This window comes from Miniopterus schreibersii, assembly GCF_964146895.1.
Source record: "Miniopterus schreibersii genome assembly, chromosome: 10".
In the NCBI taxonomy this organism is placed as follows: domain Eukaryota; kingdom Metazoa; phylum Chordata; class Mammalia; order Chiroptera; family Miniopteridae; genus Miniopterus; species Miniopterus schreibersii.
The window spans coordinates 47,503,893-47,524,064 of record NC_138110.1 but is presented as its reverse complement, the minus strand read 5'-3'; the positions used below and the strand labels follow the sequence as shown (position 1 = coordinate 47,524,064).

The window sequence follows — 20,172 nt, the reverse complement described above, 5'->3', positions numbered from 1 at the left end:
CTAACCGTCTCTCTAACCCAGGCCTCAAACTAACCCTAACCCTAGGTCCAATTCCAAACCCTAACCCCCTCTCTAACCCCAGCCCTCAACATAACCCTAACCCTAGGTCTGATCCCAACCCTAACCGTCTCTCTAACCCTAGCCCTCAACATAACACTAACCCTAGGTCCGATCCCAGCCCTAACCGTCTCTCTAACCCAGGCCTCAAACTAACCCTAACCCTAGGTCCAATCCCAACCCTAAGCGTCTCTCTAACCCTAGCCCTCAACATAACACTAACCCTAGGTCCGATCCCAGCCCTAACCGTCTCTCTAACCCAAGCCCTCAACCTAACCCTAACCCTAGGTCCGATCCCAACCCTAACCGTCTCTCTAACACTATACCTCAACATAACCCTAACCCTAGGTCTGATCCCAAACCTAACCGTATCTCTAACCCTAGCCCTCAACATAACCCTAACCCTAGGTCCGATCCGAACCCTTACCGTCTCTCTTACCCTAGCCCTCACCATAACCCTAACGCTAAGTCCAATCCCAACCCCACAGTCTCTCTAACCCTAGCCCTCAACATAACCCTAACCCTAGGTCCAATCCCAACATTAACCGTCTTTCTAACCCTAGCCCTCAACATAACTCTATCCCTAGGTCGAATCCCAACCCTAACCATCTCTCTAACCCTAGCCCTCAACATAACCCTAACCCTAGGTCCAATCCCAACCTTAACCGTCTATCTAATACTAGCCCTCAACATAAACCTAACTCTAGGTCCAATCCCAACCCTAACCGTCTCTCTAACCCTAGCCCTCAACATAACCCTAACCCTAGGTCCAATCCGAACCTTAACCGTCTCTCTAACCCTAGCCTTCAACATAAGCCTAACCGGGGGTCCAATCCCAACCCTAACCGTCTCTCTAACCCTAGCCCTCAACATAACACTAACCCTAGGTCCAATCCCAACCCTAACAGTCTCTCTAACCCTAGCCCTCAACATAACGCTAACCCTAGGTCCAATCCCAACCCTAACCGTCTCTCTAACTCTAGCCCTCAACATAACCTTAACCCTAGGTCCAATCCCAACCCTAACCGTCTCTCTAACCCTAGCCCTCAACGTAACCCTAACCCTAGGTCCAATCCCAACAATAACCGTCTGTCTAACCCTAGCCCTTAACATAACCGTAACCCTAGGTCCTATCCCAACCCTAACCGTCTCTCTAACCCTAGCCCTAAACATAACCCTAACCCTAGGTCCAATCCCAACCGTAACCGGCTCTCTAAACCTAGCCCTCAACCTAACCCTAACCCTAGGTCCAATCCCACACCTACCCGTCTCTCTAACCCAAGGCCTCAACCTAACCCTAACCCTAGGTCCAATCCCAGCCCTAACCGTCTCTCTAACCGTAGCCCTCAACATAACCCTAACCCTAGGTCCGATCCCAACCCTAACGGTCTCTCGAACCGTAGCCCTCAACATAACCCTACCCCTAGGTCCGATCACAACACTAACCATCTTTCTAAACCTAGCCCTCAACATAACACTAACCCTAGGTCCAATTCCAACCCTAATCGTCTCTCTAACCCTAGCCCTCATCATAACCCTAACCCTAGGTCCAATCCAAACACTAACTGTCTCTCTAATCCTAGCCCTCAACATAACCCTAACGCTAGGTCCAATTCCAACCCTAACCGTCTCTCTAACCCTAGCCCTCAACATAACCCTAACCCTAGGTTCAATCAAAACCCTAACCGTCTCTCTAACCCTAGCCCTCAACATAACCCTAACCCTAGGTCCAATCCCAACCCTAACCGTCTCTCTAACCCTAGCCCACAACATAACCCTAACCCTAGGTCCAATCCGAACCCTAACCCCCTCTCTAAACCTAGCCCTCAACATAACCCTAACCCTAGGTCCGATCCCAACCCTAACCGTCTCTCTAACCCTAACCCTCAACATAACACTAACCCTAGGTCCGATCCCAGCCCTAACCGTCTCTCTAACACAAGCCCTCAAACTAACCCTAACCCTAGGTCCAATCCCAACCCTAAGCATCTCTCTAACCCTAGCCCTCAACATAACACTAACCCTAGGTCCGATCCCAGCCCTAACCGTCTCTCTAACCCAAGCCCTCAACCTAACCCTAACCCTAGGTCCGATCCCAACCCTAACCGTCTCTCTAACACTATACCTCAACATAACCCTAACCCTAGGTCCAATCCCAACATTAACCGTCTCTCTAACCCTAGCCCTCAACATAACTCTATCCCTAGGTCCAATCCCAACCCTAACCATCTCTCTAACCCTAGCCCTCAACATAACCCTAACCCTAGGTCCAATCCCAACCTTAACCGTCTATCTAACACTAGCCCTCAACATAACCCTAACCCTAGGTCCAATCCCAACCCTAACCGTCTCTCTAACCCTAGCCCTCAACATAACCCTAACCCTAGGTCCAATCCCAACATTAACCGTCTCTCTAACCCTAGCCCTCAACATAACCCTAACCCTAGGTCCAATCCCAACATTAACCGTCTCTCTAACCCTAGCCCTCAACATAACTCTATCCCTAGGTCCAATCCCAACCCTAACCATCTCTCTAACCCTAGCCCTCAACATAACCCTAACCCTAGGTCCAATCCCAATCTTAACCGTCTATCTAACACTAGCCCTCAACATAACCCTAACCCTAGGTCCAATCCCAACCCTAACCGTCTCTCTAACCCTAGCCCTCAACATAATCCTAACCCTAGGTCCGATCTGAACCCTTACCGTCTCTCTTACCCTAGCCCTCACCATAACCCTAACGCTAAGTCCAATCCCAACCCCACAGTCTCTCTAACCCTAGCCCTCAACATAACCCTAACCCTAGGTCCAATCCCAACATTAACCGTCTCTCTAACCCTAGCCCTCAACATAACTCTATCCCTAGGTCCAATCCCAACCCTAACCATCTCTCTAACCCTAGCCCTCAACATAACCCTAACCCTAGGTCCAATCCCAACCTTAACCGTCTATCTAACACTAGCCCTCAACATAACCCTAACCCTAGGTCCAATCCCAACCCTAACCGTCTCTCTAACCCTAGCCCTCAACATAACCCTAACCCTAGGTCCAATCCCAACATTAACCGTCTCTCTAACCCTAGGCCTCAACATAACCCTAACCCTAGGTCCAATCCCAACATTAACCGTCTCTCTAACCCTAGCCCTCAACATAACTCTATCCCTAGGTCCAATCCCAAACCTAACCATCTCTCTAACCCTAGCCCTCAACATAACCCTAACCCTAGGTCCAATCCCAACCTTAACCGTCTATCTAACACTAGCCCTCAACATAACCCTAACCCTAGGTCCAATCCCAACCCTAACCGTCTCTCTAACCCTAGCCCTCAACATAACCCTAACCCTAAGAACAATCGCAACCCTAACCGTCTCTCTAACCCTAGCCCTCAACATAAGCCTAACCCGGGGTCCAATCCCAACCCTAACCGTCTCTCTAACCCTAGCCCTCAACATAACCCTAACCCTAGGTCCAATCCCAACCCTAACAGTCTCTCTAACCCTAGCCCTCAACATAACGCTAACCCTAGGTCCAATCCCAACCGTAACCGTCTCTCTAACCCTAGCCCTCAATGAAACCCTAACCCTAGGTCCAATCCCAACAATAACCGTCTGTCTAACCCTAGCCCTTAACATAACCATAACCCTAGGTCCTATCCCAACCCTAACCGTCTCTCTAACCCTAGCCCTCAACATAACCCTAACCCTAGGTCCGATCCGAACCCTTACCGTCTCTCTTACCCTAGCCCTCACCATAACCCTAACGCTAAGTCCAATCCCAACCCCACAGTCTCTCTAACCCTAGCCCTCAACATAACCCTAACCCTAGGTCCAATCCCAACATTAACCGTCTCTCTAACCCTAGCCCTCAACATAACTCTATCCCTAGGTCGAATCCCAACCCTAACCATCTCTCTAACCCTAGCCCTCAACATAACCCTAACCCTAGGTCCAATCCCAACCTTAACCGTCTATCTAATACTAGCCCTCAACATAAACCTAACTCTAAGTCCAATCCCAACCCTAACCGTCTCTCTAACCCTAGCCCTCAACATAACCCTAACCCTAGGTCCAATCCGAACCCTAACCGTCTCTCTAACCCTTGCCCTCAACATAACCCTAACCCTAAGAACAATCGCACCCTAACCGTCTCTCTAACCCTAGCCTTCAACATAAGCCTACACCGGGGGTCCAATCCCAACCCTAACCGTCTCTCTAACCCTAGCCCTCAACATAACACTAACCCTAGGTCCAATCCCAACCCTAACAGTCTCTCTAACCCTAGCCCTCAACATAACGCTAACCCTAGGTCCAATCCCAACCCTAACCGTCTCTCTAACCCTAGCCCTCAACATAACCTTAACCCTAGGTCCAATCCCAACCCTAACCGTCTCTCTAACCCTAGCCCTCAACGTAACCCTAACCCTAGGTCCAATCCCAACAATAACCGTCTGTCTAACCCTAGCCCTTAACATAACCGTAACCCTAGGTCCTATCCCAACCCTAACCGTCTCTCTAACCCTAGCCCTAAACATAACCCTAACCCTAGGTCCAATCCCACACCTAACCGTCTCTCTAACCCAAGGCCTCAACCTAACCCTAACCCTAGGTCCAATCCCAGCCCTAACCGTCTCTCTAACCGTAGCCCTCAACATAACCCTAACTCTAGGTTCGATCCCAACCCTAACCGTCTCTCTAACCCTAGCCCTCAACATAACCCTAACCCTAGGTCCGATCCCAACCCTAACGGTCTCTCGAACCGTAGCCCTCAACATAACCCTACCCCTAGGTCCGATCACAACACTAACCGTCTTTCTAAACCTAGCCCTCAACATAACACTAACCCTAGGTCCAATTCCAACCCTAATCGTCTCTCTAACCCTAGCCCTCATCATAACCCTAACCCTAGGTCCAATCCAAACACTAACTGTCTCTCTAATCCTAGCCCTCAACATAACCCTAACGCTAGGTCCAATTCCAACCCTAACCGTCTCTCTAACCCTAGCCCTCAACATAACCCTAACCCTAGGTTCAATCAAAACCGTAACCGTCTCTCTAACCCTAGCCCTCAACATAACCCTAACCCTAGGTCCAATCCCAACCCTAACCGTCTCTCTAACCCAGCCCACAACATAACCCTAACCCTAGGTCCAATCCGAACCCTAACCCCCTCTCTAAACCTAGCCCTCAACATAACCCTAACCCTAGGTCCGATCCCAACCCTAACCGTCTCTCTAACCCTAGCCCTCACCATAACCCTAACCCTAGGTCCAATCCCAACCCCACAGTCTCTCTAACCCTAGCCCTCCACATAACCCTAACCATAGGTCCAATCCCAACCCTAACCGTCTCTCTAACCCTAGCCCTCAACAAAACTCTAACCCTAGGTCCAATCCCAACCCTAACCATCACTCTAACCCTAGCCCTCAACATAACCCTAACCCTAGGTCCAATCCCAACAACGACCGTGTCTCTAATCCTAGCCCACAACCTAACCCTAACCCTAGGTCCAATCCCAACCCTAACCGTCTCTCTAACCCTAACCCTCAACATAACCCTAACCCTAGGTCCGATCCCAACCCTAACCGTCTCTCTAACCCTAGCCGTCAACATAACCCTAACCCTAGGTCCGATCCCAACCCTAACCGTCTCTCTAATCCTAGTCCTCAACATAACCCTAACCCTAGGTCCGATCCCAACCCTAACCGTCTCCCTAACCCTAGCCCTCAACAAAACTCTAACCCTAGGTCCGATCCCAACCTTAACCGTCTCTCTAACCCTAGCCCTCATCATAACCCTAACCCTACGTCCAATCCAAACACTAACCGACTCTCTAACCCTCGCCCTCAACATAACCCTAACCCTGGGTCCAATTCCAACCCTAACTGTCTCTCTAACCCTAGCCCTCAACATAACCCTAACCCTAGGTCCAATCCCAACCCAAACGGTCTCCCTAACGCTAGCCTGAACATAACCCTAACCCTAGGTCCAATCCCAACCCTAACCGTCTCTCTGACCCTAGCCCTCCACATAAACCTAACCCTAGGTCCAATCCCAACACTAACCGTCTCTCTAACCCTAGCCCTCAACATAACCCTAACCCTAGGTCCAATTCCAACCCTAACCGTCTCTCTAACCATAGCCCTCAACATAACCCTAACCCTATGTCCAATCGCAAAGCTAACCGTCTCTCTAACCCTAGCCCTCAATATAACCCTAACACTAGATCCAATCCCAACCGTAACCGTCTCTCTAACCCTACCCCTCAACCTAACTCTAACCTTGGGTCCAATTCCAACCCTAACCCCCTCTCTAACCCCAGCCCTCAACATAACCCTAACCCTAGGTCCAATCCCAACCCTAACCGTCCTTCTAACCCTAGCCCTGAACATAACCCTAACCCTGGGTCCAATCCCAAACCTAACCGTCTCTCTAACCGTAGCCCTCAACCTAACCCTAACCCTAGGTCCAATCCCAACCCTAACCGTCTCTCTAACGCTAGCCCTCAACCAAACCCTAACCCTAGGTCCAATCCCAACCCTAACCCTCTCTATAAACCTAGCGCTCAACATAACCCTAACCCTAGGTCCAGTCCCCACCCTAACCGTCTCTCCAACCCTAGCCCTCAACATAACCCTAAACCTAGGTACAATCCAAACCCTAACCCCCTCTCTAACCCCAGCCCTCAACATAACCCTAACCCTAGGTCTGATCCCAACCCTAACCGTCTCTCTAACCCTAGCCCTCAACATAACCCTAACCCTAGGTACGATCCCAACCCTAACCGTCTCTCTAACCCTAGCCCTCAACATAACACTAACCCTAGGTCCGATCCCAGCCCTAACCGTCTCTCTAACCCAAGCCCTCAACCTAACCCTAACCCTAGGTCCGATCCCAACCCTAACCGTCTCTCTAACACTATACCTCAACATAACCCTAACCCTAGGTCCAATCCCAACATTAACCGTCTCTCTAACCCTAGCCCTCAACATAACTCTATCCCTAGGTCCAATCCCAACCCTAACCATCTCTCTAACCCTAGCCCTCAACATAACCCTAACCCTAGGTCCAATCCCAACCTTAACCGTCTATCTAACACTAGCCCTCAACATAACCCTAACCCTAGGTCCAATCCCAACCCTAACCGTCTCTCTAACCCTAGCCCTCAACATAACCCTAACCCTAGGTCCAATCCCAACATTAACCGTCTCTCTAACCCTAGCCCTCAACATAACCCTAACCCTAGGTCCAATCCCAACATTAACCGTCTCTCTAACCCTAGCCCTCAACATAACTCTATCCCTAGGTCCAATCCCAACCCTAACCATCTCTCTAAACCTAGCCCTCAACATAACCCTAACCCTAGGTCCAATCCCAATCTTAACCGTCTATCTAACACTAGCCCTCAACATAACCCTAACCCTAGGTCCAATCCCAACCCTAACCGTCTCTCTAACCCTAGCCCTCAACATAATCCTAACCCTAGGTCCGATCTGAACCCTTACCGTCTCTCTTACCCTAGCCCTCACCATAACCCTAACGCTAAGTCCAATCCCAACCCCACAGTCTCTCTAACCCTAGCCCTCAACATAACCCTAACCCTAGGTCCAATCCCAACATTAACCGTCTCTCTAACCCTAGCCCTCAACATAACTCTATCCCTAGGTCCAATCCCAACCCTAACCATCTCTCTAACCCTAGCCCTCAACATAACCCTAACCCTAGGTCCAATCCCAACCTTAACCGTCTATCTAACACTAGCCCTCAACATAACCCTAACCCTAGGTCCAATCCCAACCCTAACCGTCTCTCTAACCCTAGCCCTCAACATAACCCTAACCCTAGGTCCAATCCCAACATTAACCGTCTCTCTAACCCTAGGCCTCAACATAACCCTAACCCTAGGTCCAATCCCAACATTAACCGTCTCTCTAACCCTAGCCCTCAACATAACTCTATCCCTAGGTCCAATCCCAAACCTAACCATCTCTCTAACCCTAGCCCTCAACATAACCCTAACCCTAGGTCCAATCCCAACCTTAACCGTCTATCTAACACTAGCCCTCAACATAACCCTAACCCTAGGTCCAATCCCAACCCTAACCGTCTCTCTAACCCTAGCCCTCAACATAACCCTAACCCTAAGAACAATCGCAACCCTAACCGTCTCTCTAACCCTAGCCCTCAACATAAGCCTAACCCGGGGTCCAATCCCAACCCTAACCGTCTCTCTAACCCTAGCCCTCAACATAACCCTAACCCTAGGTCCAATCCCAACCCTAACAGTCTCTCTAACCCTAGCCCTCAACATAACGCTAACCCTAGGTCCAATCCCAACCGTAACCGTCTCTCTAACCCTAGCCCTCAATGAAACCCTAACCCTAGGTCCAATCCCAACAATAACCGTCTGTCTAACCCTAGCCCTTAACATAACCATAACCCTAGGTCCTATCCCAACCCTAACCGTCTCTCTAACCCTAGCCCTCAACATAACCCTAACCCTAGGTCCGATCCGAACCCTTACCGTCTCTCTTACCCTAGCCCTCACCATAACCCTAACGCTAAGTCCAATCCCAACCCCACAGTCTCTCTAACCCTAGCCCTCAACATAACCCTAACCCTAGGTCCAATCCCAACATTAACCGTCTCTCTAACCCTAGCCCTCAACATAACTCTATCCCTAGGTCGAATCCCAACCCTAACCATCTCTCTAACCCTAGCCCTCAACATAACCCTAACCCTAGGTCCAATCCCAACCTTAACCGTCTATCTAATACTAGCCCTCAACATAAACCTAACTCTAAGTCCAATCCCAACCCTAACCGTCTCTCTAACCCTAGCCCTCAACATAACCCTAACCCTAGGTCCAATCCGAACCCTAACCGTCTCTCTAACCCTTGCCCTCAACATAACCCTAACCCTAAGAACAATCGCACCCTAACCGTCTCTCTAACCCTAGCCTTCAACATAAGCCTACACCGGGGGTCCAATCCCAACCCTAACCGTCTCTCTAACCCTAGCCCTCAACATAACACTAACCCTAGGTCCAATCCCAACCCTAACAGTCTCTCTAACCCTAGCCCTCAACATAACGCTAACCCTAGGTCCAATCCCAACCCTAACCGTCTCTCTAACCCTAGCCCTCAACATAACCTTAACCCTAGGTCCAATCCCAACCCTAACCGTCTCTCTAACCCTAGCCCTCAACGTAACCCTAACCCTAGGTCCAATCCCAACAATAACCGTCTGTCTAACCCTAGCCCTTAACATAACCGTAACCCTAGGTCCTATCCCAACCCTAACCGTCTCTCTAACCCTAGCCCTAAACATAACCCTAACCCTAGGTCCAATCCCACACCTAACCGTCTCTCTAACCCAAGGCCTCAACCTAACCCTAACCCTAGGTCCAATCCCAGCCCTAACCGTCTCTCTAACCGTAGCCCTCAACATAACCCTAACTCTAGGTTCGATCCCAACCCTAACCGTCTCTCTAACCCTAGCCCTCAACATAACCCTAACCCTAGGTCCGATCCCAACCCTAACGGTCTCTCGAACCGTAGCCCTCAACATAACCCTACCCCTAGGTCCGATCACAACACTAACCGTCTTTCTAAACCTAGCCCTCAACATAACACTAACCCTAGGTCCAATTCCAACCCTAATCGTCTCTCTAACCCTAGCCCTCATCATAACCCTAACCCTAGGTCCAATCCAAACACTAACTGTCTCTCTAATCCTAGCCCTCAACATAACCCTAACGCTAGGTCCAATTCCAACCCTAACCGTCTCTCTAACCCTAGCCCTCAACATAACCCTAACCCTAGGTTCAATCAAAACCCTAACCGTCTCTCTAACCCTAGCCCTCAACATAACCCTAACCCTAGGTCCAATCCCAACCCTAACCGTCTCTCTAACCCAGCCCACAACATAACCCTAACCCTAGGTCCAATCCGAACCCTAACCCCCTCTCTAAACCTAGCCCTCAACATAACCCTAACCCTAGGTCCGATCCCAACCCTAACCGTCTCTCTAACCCTAGCCCTCACCATAACCCTAACCCTAGGTCCAATCCCAACCCCACAGTCTCTCTAACCCTAGCCCTCCACATAACCCTAACCATAGGTCCAATCCCAACCCTAACCGTCTCTCTAACCCTAGCCCTCAACAAAACTCTAACCCTAGGTCCAATCCCAACCCTAACCATCACTCTAACCCTAGCCCTCAACATAACCCTAACCCTAGGTCCAATCCCAACAACGACCGTGTCTCTAATCCTAGCCCACAACCTAACCCTAACCCTAGGTCCAATCCCAACCCTAACCGTCTCTCTAACCCTAACCCTCAACATAACCCTAACCCTAGGTCCGATCCCAACCCTAACCGTCTCTCTAACCCTAGCCGTCAACATAACCCTAACCCTAGGTCCGATCCCAACCCTAACCGTCTCTCTAATCCTAGTCCTCAACATAACCCTAACCCTAGGTCCGATCCCAACCCTAACCGTCTCCCTAACCCTAGCCCTCAACAAAACTCTAACCCTAGGTCCGATCCCAACCTTAACCGTCTCTCTAACCCTAGCCCTCATCATAACCCTAACCCTACGTCCAATCCAAACACTAACCGACTCTCTAACCCTCGCCCTCAACATAACCCTAACCCTGGGTCCAATTCCAACCCTAACTGTCTCTCTAACCCTAGCCCTCAACATAACCCTAACCCTAGGTCCAATCCCAACCCAAACGGTCTCCCTAACGCTAGCCTGAACATAACCCTAACCCTAGGTCCAATCCCAACCCTAACCGTCTCTCTGACCCTAGCCCTCCACATAAACCTAACCCTAGGTCCAATCCCAACACTAACCGTCTCTCTAACCCTAGCCCTCAACATAACCCTAACCCTAGGTCCAATTCCAACCCTAACCGTCTCTCTAACCATAGCCCTCAACATAACCCTAACCCTATGTCCAATCGCAAAGCTAACCGTCTCTCTAACCCTAGCCCTCAATATAACCCTAACACTAGATCCAATCCCAACCGTAACCGTCTCTCTAACCCTACCCCTCAACCTAACTCTAACCTTGGGTCCAATTCCAACCCTAACCCCCTCTCTAACCCCAGCCCTCAACATAACCCTAACCCTAGGTCCAATCCCAACCCTAACCGTCCTTCTAACCCTAGCCCTGAACATAACCCTAACCCTGGGTCCAATCCCAAACCTAACCGTCTCTCTAACCGTAGCCCTCAACCTAACCCTAACCCTAGGTCCAATCCCAACCCTAACCGTCTCTCTAACGCTAGCCCTCAACCAAACCCTAACCCTAGGTCCAATCCCAACCCTAACCCTCTCTATAAACCTAGCGCTCAACATAACCCTAACCCTAGGTCCAGTCCCCACCCTAACCGTCTCTCCAACCCTAGCCCTCAACATAACCCTAAACCTAGGTACAATCCAAACCCTAACCCCCTCTCTAACCCCAGCCCTCAACATAACCCTAACCCTAGGTCTGATCCCAACCCTAACCGTCTCTCTAACCCTAGCCCTCAACATAACCCTAACCCTAGGTACGATCCCAACCCTAACCGTCTCTCTAACCCTAGCCCTCAACATAACACTAACCCTAGGTCCGATCCCAGCCCTAACCGTCTCTCTAACCCAAGCCCTCAAACTAACCCTAACCCTAGGTCCAATCCCAACCCTAAGCGTCTCTCTAACCCTAGCCCTCAACATAACACTAACCCTAGGTCCGATCCCAGCCCTAACCGTCTCTCTAACCCAAGCCCTCAACCTAACCCTAACCCTAGGTCCGATCCCAACCCTAACCGTCTCTCTAACACTATACCTCAACATAACCCTAACCCTAGGTCTGATCCCAAACCTAACCGTCTCTCTAACCCTAGCCCTCAACATAACCCTAACCCTAAGAACAATCGCACCCTAACCGTCTCTCTAACCCTAGCCTTCAACATAAGCCTAACCGGGGGTCCAATCCCAACCCTAACCGTCTCTCTAACCCTAGCCCTCAACATAACACTAACCCTAGGTCCAATCCCAACCCTAACAGTCTCTCTAACCCTAGCCCTCAACATAACGCTAACCCTAGGTCCAATCCCAACCCTAACCGTCTCTCTAACCCTAGCCCTCAACATAACCTTAACCCTAGGTCCAATCCCAACCCTAACCGTCTCTCTAACCCTAGCCCTCAACGTAACCCTAACCCTAGGTCCAATCCCAACAATAACCGTCTGTCTAACCCTAGCCCTTAACATAACCGTAACCCTAGGTCCTATCCCAACCCTAACCGTCTCTCTAACCCTAGCCCTAAACATAACCCTAACCCTAGGTCCAATCCCAACCGTAACCGGCTCTCTAAACCTAGCCCTCAACCTAACCCTAACCCTAGGTCCAATCCCAAACCTAACCGTCTCTCTAACCCAAGCCCGCAACCTAACCCTAACCCTAGGTCCAATCCCAGCCCTAACCGTCTCTCTAACTGTAGCCCTCAACATAACCCTAACCCTAGGTCCGATCCCAACCCTAACGGTCTCTGGAACCGTAGCCCTCAACATAACCCTACCCCTAGGTCCGATCACAACACTAACCGTCTTTCTAAACCTAGCCCTCAACATAACACTAACCCTAGGTCCAATTCCAACCCTAATCGTCTCTCTAACCCTAGCCCTCATCATAACCCTAACCCTAGGTCCAATCCAAACACTAACTGTCTCTCTAATCCTAGCCCTCAACATAACCCTAACGCTAGGTCCAATCCCAACCCTAACCGTCTCTCTAACCCTAGCCCTCAACATAACCCTAACCCTAGGTTCAATCACAACCCTAACCGTCTCTCTAACCCTAGCCCTCAACATAACCCTAACCCTAGGTCCAATCCCAACCCTAACCGTCTCTCTAACCCTAGCCCTCAACATAACCCTAACCCTAGGTCCAATCCGAACCGTAACCCCCTCTCTAAACCTAGCCCTCAACATAACCCTAACCCTAGGTCCGATCCCAACCCTAACCGTCTTTCTAACCCTAGCCGTCAACATAACCCTAACCCTAGGTCCGATCCCAACCCTAACCGTCTCTCTAATCCTAGCCCTCAACATAACCCTAACCCTAGGTCCGATCCCAACCCTAACCGTCTCCCTAACCCTAGCCCTCAACAAAACTCTAACCCTAGGTCCGATCCCAACCTTAACCGTCTCTCTAACCCTAGCCCTCATCATAACCCTAACCCTACGTCCAATCCAAACACTAACCATCTCTCTAACGCTAGCCCTCAACATAACCCTAACCCTAGGTCCAATCCCAACCCTAACCGTCTCTCTAACCCTAGCCCTCAACATAACCCTAACCCTAGGTCCAATCCCAACCCTAACCATCTCTCTAACCCTAGCCCTCAACATAACCCTTACCCTCGTTTCAATCCTAACCCTAACCGTCTCTAACCCTACCCCTCAACGTAACCCTAACCCTAGGTTCAATCCCAACCCTAACCATCTCTCTTATCCTAGCCCTCAACATAACCCTAACCCTAGGGCCAATCCCAACCCTAATCGTCTGTCTAAGCCTAGCCCTCAAGATAACCCTAACCCTAGGTCCAATCCCAACATTAACCCTCTCTCTAACCCTCGCCCTCAACATAACCCTAACCCTAGGTCCAATCTCAATCCTAACCGTCTCCTTAACCCTAGCCCTCAATCTACCCCTATCCCAAGGTCCAATCCAAACCCTAACCGTCTCACTAACCCTAGCCCTCAACCTAACCCTAACCCTAGGTCCAATCCCAACCCTAACCTACTCTCTACCCTGGCCCTCAACCTAACCCTAACCGTAGGTCCAATCCCAACCCTAACCATCTCTCTAACCATAGCCCTCAAACTAACCCTAACCCTAGGTCCAATCCCAACCCTAACCGTCTCTCTAACGCTAGCCCTTTACCTAACCCTAACCCTAGGTCCAATCCCAACCCTACCGTCTCTCTAACCCTAGCCCTCAACATAAACCTAACCCTATGTCCAATCCCAACCCTAACCGTCTCTCTAACCCTAGCCCTCAACATAACCCTAACCCTAGGTCCGATCCCAACCCTAACCGACTCCCTAACCCTAGCCCTCAACAAAGCTCTTACCCTAGGTCCGATCCCAACCCTAACCGTCTCTCTAACCCTAGCCCTCATCATATCCCTAACTCTAGGTCCAATCCAAACACTAACCGTCTCTCTAACCCTAGCCCTCAACATAACCCTAACCCTAGGTCCGATCCCAACCCTAACCGTCTCCCTAACCCTAGCCCTCAACAAAGCTCTTACCCTAGGTCCGATCCCAACCCTAACCGTCTCTCTAACCCTAGCCCTCATCATATCCCTAACTCTAGGTCCAATCCAAACACTAACCGTCTCTCTAACCCTAGCCCTCATCATAACCCTAACCCTAGGTCCAATCCAAACACTAACCATCTCTCTAACCCTAGCCCTCAACATAACCCTAACCCTAGGTCCAATCCCAACCTTAAACTTCTCTCTAACCCTAGCCCTCAACATAACCCTAACCCTAGGTCCAATCCCAATCCTAACCCTCTCCGTAAACCTAGCCCTCAACATAACCCTAACCCTCGGTCCAATCCCAACCCTAACCGTCTCTCTAACCCTAGCCCTCACCCTACCCTTAATCGTAGGTCCAATCCCAACCGTAACCGTCTCTCTAACCCTAGCCCTCAACATAACCCGAACCCTAGGTCCAATCCGAACCCTAACCGTCTCCCTAACCCTAGCCCTCAACGTAACCCTAACCCAAGGTCCAATCCCAACCCTAACTGTCTCTCTAACCCTAGCCCTCAACCTAACCCTAACCATAGGTCCAATCCCAACCCTAACCGTCTCTCTAACCCTAGTCCTCAAACTATCCCTAACCCTAGGTCCAATCCCAACCCTAACCGTCTCTCTAACCGTAGCCCTCAACATAACCCTAACCCTAGGTCCAATCCCAACCCTAACCGTCTCTCTAACGCTAGCCCTGATCATAACCCTAACCCTAGGTCCAATCCCAACCCTAACCGTCTCTCTAACCCTAGCCCTCAACATAACCCTAACCCTAGGTCCAATCCCAATCCTAACCGTCTCTCTAACCCTAGCCCTCAACATAAACCTAACCCTTGGTCCAATACCAACCCTAACCTTCTCTCTAACCCTAGACCTCAACATAACCCTAACCCTAGGTCCAATCCCAACCCTAACCGTCTCTCTAACCCTAGCCCTCAACATAACCCTAACCCTAGGTCCAATCCCAACCCTAACCGTCTCTCTAACCCTAGCCCTGAACATAACCCTAACCCTAGGTCCAATCCCAATCCTAGCCGTCTCTCTAACCCTAGCCCTCAACATAACCCTAACCCTAGGTCCAATTCAACAATAACCCTCTCTCTAACCCTAGCCCTCAACCTAACCCTAACCCTAGGTCCAATCCCAACCGTAACCGTCTCTCTAACCCTACTCCTCCACATAAGCCTATCCCTACGTCCAATTCCACCCTAACCGTCTCTCTAATCCTAACCCTAAACCTAATCCTAACACTAGGTCCAATCCCAACCCTAACCGTCTCTCTAACCCAAACCCTCAACCTAACCGTAACCCTAGGTCCAATCCCAACCCTAACCGTCTCTCTAACCCTAGGCCTCACCATAACCCTAACCCTAGGTCTGATCCCATCCCTAACCGTCTCTCTAACCCTAGCCCTCAACATAACCCTAACCCTAGGTCCAATCCCAACCCTAACCATCTCTCTAACCCTAGCCCTCAACATAACCCTAACCCTAGGTCCAAACCCAACCCTAACCGTCTCTCTAACCCTCGCCCTCAACATAACCCTAACCCTAGGTCCCATCCCAACCCTAACCGTCTCTCTAACCCTAGGCCTCACCATAACCCTAACCCTATCTCCGATCCCAACCCTAACCGTCTCTCTAACCCTAGCCCTCAACATAACCCTAACCCTAGGGACAATCCCTACCCTAACCGTCTCTCGAACCCTAGCCCTCAACATAACCCTAACCCTAGGTCGTAACTCAACCCTAACCGTCTCTCTAACCCTAGCCCTCAACATAACCCTAACCCTAGGTCCAATCCCAACCCAAACCGTCTCTCTAACCCTAGCCCTCAACATAACCCTAACCCTAGGTCCAATCCCAAACCTAACCGTCTCTCTAACCCTCGCCCTCAACATAACCCTATCCCTAGGTCCTATCCCAACCCTAACCGTCTCTCTAACCCTTGCCCTCAACATAAACGTAACCCTAGGTCCAATCCCAACCCTAACGGTCTCTCTAACCCTAGCCCTCAACATAACCCTAACCCTAGGTCCACTCCCAACCCTAACCGTCTCTCTAGCCCTAGCCCTCAACATAACCCTAACCGTAGGTCGAATTCCAACCCTAACCGTCTCTCTAACCCCAGCCCTCAACATAACGCCAACCCTAGGTCCAATGCCAACCCTAACCGTCTCTCTAACTCTAGTCCTCTACATAACCCTAACCCTAGGTCCAATCCCAGCCCTGACCGTCTCTCTAACGCTAGCCCTCAACATAACCCTAACCCTATGTCCAATCCCAACCCTAACCGTCTCTCTAACCCTAGCCTTCAACATAACCCTAACCTTAGGTCCAATCCCAACCCCAACCATCTCTCTAACCCTAGCCCTCAACATAACCCTAACCCTAGGTTCAATCCTAACCCTAACCGTCTCTCTAACCCTAGCCCTCACATAACCCTAACCCTAGGTCCAATCCGAACCCTAACCGTCTCCCTAACCCTAGCCCTCAACCTAACCCTAATCCAAGGTCCAATCCCATCCTTAACCGTCTCTCTAACCCTAGCCCTCAACCTGACCCTAACCCTAGGTCCCATCCCAACCCTAACCGTCTTTCTAACACTATTCCTCAATATAACCCTAACCCTAGGTCCAATCTCAACCCTAACCGTCTCTCTAACCCTAGCCCTCAAGCTAACCATAAACCTAGGTCCAATCCCAACCCTAACCGGCTCTCTAACCCTAGCCCTCAACCTAACCCTAAGCCTAGGTACAACGCCAACCCTAACCGTCTGTCTAACCCTAAACCCTCAATCTACCTCTAAGCCTAGGTCGAATCCCAACCCTAACGGTCTCTCTAACCTTAGTCCTCAACCTAACCCTAACCCTAGGTCAAATCCCAACCCTAACCATCTCTCTAACTCTAGCCCTCAACCTAACCCTAACCCTAGGTCCAATCCCAACCCTAACCGTCTCTCTAACCCTAGCCCTCAACCTAACCCTAACCCTAGTTCCGATCCCAACCCTAACCATCTCTGTAACCCTAGCCCTCAACCTAACCCTAACCCTAGGTCCGATCCCAACGCTAACCGTCTCTCTAACCCTAGTCCTCAACATAACCCTAACCCTAGGTCTGATCCCAACCCTAACCGTCTCTCTAACCCTAGCCCTCAACATAACCCTAATCCTAGGTCCAATCCCAACCCTAACCGTCTCTCTAACCCTAGTCCTCAACATAACGCTAACCCTAGGTCCATTCCCAACCCTAACCGTCTCTCTAACCCTAGCCCTCAACATAACCCTAACCCTAGGTCCGATCCCAACCCTAACCGTCTCTCTAACCCTAGCCCTCAACATAACCCTAACCCTAGGTCCAATCCCAACCCTAACCGTCTCTCTAACCCTAGCCCTCAACATAACCCTAACCCTAGGTCCAATCCCAACCCCAACCGTCTTTCTAACCCTAGCCCTCAACATAACCCTAAGCCTAGGTCTAAACGTAACCCTCACCATCTCCCTAACCCTAACCCTCAGTGTTTCCCTATCCGTAGTTCAAATGGTGACCCTAACAATCTCTCTCAACCTATCCCTCAACATAACCCTAACTGTCCGTCTAATCGTAACCCTAAGCATCTCCATAACCCTAACCCTCAACAAAACTCTTATCCTAGGCCTAATCCTTACGCTAATCATCTCCCTATCCCTATCCTTCAACATAACCCTTACCCTAGGTCTAATCTTTATGCTAACCACCTCCGTAACCCTAACCCTCGACTTAACCCTAACCATAGGCCAAATCAAACCCTAAGCATTTCCCTATCCCTGTCCCTGAACATAACCCTAAGCCTAGGTCAAATCCTCACATTAACCACCCCCCTAACTGTTGAGATATCCCTCACCCTATGTCAAATCCTTTCCGAAACTATCACCTTAACTCTATCCCTCAACATAACCCTAACCTTAGGTCTAATCCTAATCCTAACCGTCTCCCTAACCCTAACCCTCAACATAACCCTAACCCTAGGTCTAATCTTAACACTTAGCAACACCCTAACCCTAAGCCGCAATACAACCCTATTCCTAGGTCTATTTCTAACCGTAACCATTTCCCTAACCCTAACTCTCAACATAACCCTTATCCTAGGTGAAATCCTCACCCTAACCATGTCCATAACCCTACCTCTCAACATAACCATAAACCTAGATCTAATAGTAACCCTACCCATCTCTCTAACCTTCACCCTCAACATAACCCCAACCGTAGGTCTAATCCTAATCCTAACCTACACCCTAACCCTAACACTGAACATTACCCTAACCCTAGTTGTATTGCTAACCCTGACCCTAACCCTCAATATAACCCTAACCTTAGTTCTAATCCTAACCCTAACCATCTTCTTGACCCTCACCACCAACCTAGCCCTAATGCGAGGTCTAATCCTAACCCTAGGTCTGATCCTAACACTAACCATGTTTCTAACCCTAACCCTGAACATAACTGTAGCCTTAGGTCTAATCCTAACCCTTTCCATCTCCTGGAATATCTCTTTCTTCTGTGCAACCTCCCGTTCTGGCTTAGGAGCAGTGTTCTCCTTTTCAGGAACGATCATCTTAACGTTTCACGAGAGCTCATGTGTGAGTTAATCTGCCCGTGAGCTCTGTAGGTTCTATTCCACATCTTTGGTGGCTTTTTCACCCTGATGTGGTCAATGACCAGAGAGTCTACATCTAAACCCTTAGGTTCAGCATCGCTCTCCGCATTTTTGAGCATGTGCAGGAAAAATTCAGCACTCTTTTTGGGCCACTGACCCTGTGTCCAGCCCCACAGGTTTATCTGGACACACCTACCTACTCCACCACTGAAACGACAGCATGGCACGCATTGCTTCTGTAAAGTGACATCTTTTAGATACTTGGTAGCTTTTTGAATATGCATACCTTTGATGGCCTGAGCAGTTTCAAGAGTGTTCTTAAAGTGAACATAAAGATTTGAACCTCTCGATTTGCATGATTTTGTGGGGTTTTCTGGGTCAAGTGAACAGTGAACCATTTTCAGAGGTCACCTCTGGGAGCTTTCGAGAAGAGCGATCTTGCACACCTTCTAGTTGCCACCTTACCACTTTGTCTGAGTCTCCTTGGAATAGTCCTCCATCTCCTCACCACCCACCCAGTCACTCCACAGCCTGCTGCTTTCTTCCGTCACCCTCCTAAATGCCTCTCGCAAATCTTTTTCCTACTTGAGTTCTCAGCAGCATTTTACTCTTAAGGCCACTTCTCCCTATAAAATTCAAGATCTTGTTTGTTTCCAAGACTCATGTCTGCTGGTGTATTTTTACACTTTTCTGACTCCACCTTTTCCAGTCTCCTGTGAAACCCTTCACTTTTTGCCCATCCTCTTGCCTGGTCCCACTCCCTTCAACACCTACTGTGTGCCTCTTCAGTGCCAACCAGATCTGTGTGGTGGACATGTCGTGAGAGCATAAGGCACTATAGTGGAAGGATTTCTTTAATTCAGAGCAAAGACAGAATCAACCCTCAGGAGGGGTGGAGTACTGTCAGGGAAAGCTTCATAGGGAGGTGAGGAGAGGAGGGGGTGTCCACGAATAAGAAAGGAAAGAAAGCAGAGGAAACATCCCCGGGGCAATTCCAGAAAGGTAGGCAGGAGTAGATTCGTAGGGTAGAGCTCTGAGCAACTCAAGCTGCACAGCTGTTTCTATTGTGTCTTCCAGGAGCCATGTGGCAATGTCTGGGGACATTTTCAGTTGTTTCAAAGTGGGAAATGCCACTAGCATCTAGTGGATGGAGGCCAAGGATAC

The 20,172-nt window shown here is 49.9% G+C and overlaps 1 pseudogene across 1 annotated transcript in view; it reads right to left on the bottom strand.

Moving 5' to 3' along the window:
• LOC308562306 (large ribosomal subunit protein uL22 pseudogene) overlaps positions 1-19,406 on the bottom strand; it is a 35,238-nt pseudogene extending 15,832 nt beyond the window's left edge. The window contains exon 1 of the transcript in view: positions 18,880-19,406. The product of the transcript in view is annotated as a large ribosomal subunit protein uL22 pseudogene (transcript). The remainder of the gene's footprint in view (positions 1-18,879) is intronic.
• Positions 19,407-20,172: the final 766 nt, after the last annotated feature.